Raw genomic sequence first — 1324 nt, forward strand, 5'->3', positions numbered from 1 at the left:
GCATTGAAAATTGTTCGTTTTATGGCAAATTGAGAGAGAAAGAGAGAGAGAAAAAACAATTGAATAATTGTGGTAAATTATTGGCAAGAAAACATTTTGCTTTGAGCAGCTGCATTAATCCATAATGAGCCTTACTTCTGTTATCTGCTACGACTTAAAAACTAGAGTTAACCCAGAAACCCGGAACCCAACCCAAACCCGGAGACCCCACCCAGCGCCTATGTGGCCGCCTCACATTGCTGCATCTGAACAACCAAGTGGAGTATGCGATTCATTAGATTGTCCGCCTCCGAATCCTCCATGCTGTTCAGCTTGGCCGATATGAAGCCACAGAATTTGGAATTGAGCACCTCGCTCACCGTTTGCGGTGGCGGCAGCTCCAGACCGCCAGCCACAGCTGCGACGCTCTGTTGCTGCCTGAGTTGACGATGCTGCTGCAGCATTTGATCCTCATAGTCGTCACCATCCAGATCCGCATCCTCCAGCTCATCCGTTTCGCCGTTGCGGCGACGCTTGCGCGGTATTGCCGTCTGCCCGATCTCGGGGCCGCCGCTGATGCTGTGCGGCGAATTGGAGTCGAGTATGATGGGATAGGGAAAGTCCGCGTCGATGGCCTCCAGCTCCTCCACCTCGTCGGAGGCATTGCCGCCATCCTCGTCGCCGCTGCGCAACGAGTTGGCGTCCATGTCGTCATAGCTCGGCTGGTTTGCCTGCCCAGCGCCGCATGCTGCTGCCGCTTTGCTCCCGCTCAGCATGCTGTGATTGTTGTTGTTGCTGCTGTTGTTATTATTGTTGTGCAAGTGCTGGGCAAAGGCGCTCAGGCTGAGATCGCTGGCATGTGAGGCGCCCTTTCTTTCCCTGATGACATCTCTTAAGAAATCCAAGGCCTCGTACAGGCTCCATTTTGGCTTAAATCCATTGCCCATCAATTTGACATGAGCCAATTCGCGGCGATAAGATTCGCGCAGCGATTTGAAGGCGCGGGCCACGCGGCGTCCGGGCGCATTAAACTTCCTCCTCGGCGCCCTTGAAGGTGGGCAGACGGGAGTCCCAAAAAATGGGAGTATCGTGCACCATCTGGATGAGCTTCAGCTTGTCGGAGGCGTTGCGACTCACCAACTTTTCGATCTTTTGAGCGGGCACCATGGCCAATTCGACATTGGACTTCATATCCAGGGCTATGGCCGCGGCGGCTGCGCTCATGTCCTGCAACGAATTGGTTGTAGTGGGTGAGGAACCCGATGAGGCGGCAACGGCGGCGGGCGCCATTAGAATCTGTTGTAGTATGTGTAGATTAATGTTTGCGGTTTTTGTTGTTGGTAAG

The 1324-nt window shown here is 53.7% G+C and overlaps 1 pseudogene; it reads right to left on the bottom strand.

Moving 5' to 3' along the window:
- Positions 1-218: 218 nt before the first annotated feature.
- Positions 219-1324, bottom strand: LOC6636902 (uncharacterized; annotated as a pseudogene).

This window comes from Drosophila virilis, unplaced genomic scaffold, assembly GCF_030788295.1.
Source record: "Drosophila virilis strain 15010-1051.87 unplaced genomic scaffold, Dvir_AGI_RSII-ME tig00001642, whole genome shotgun sequence".
NCBI lineage: Eukaryota > Metazoa > Arthropoda > Insecta > Diptera > Drosophilidae > Drosophila > Drosophila virilis.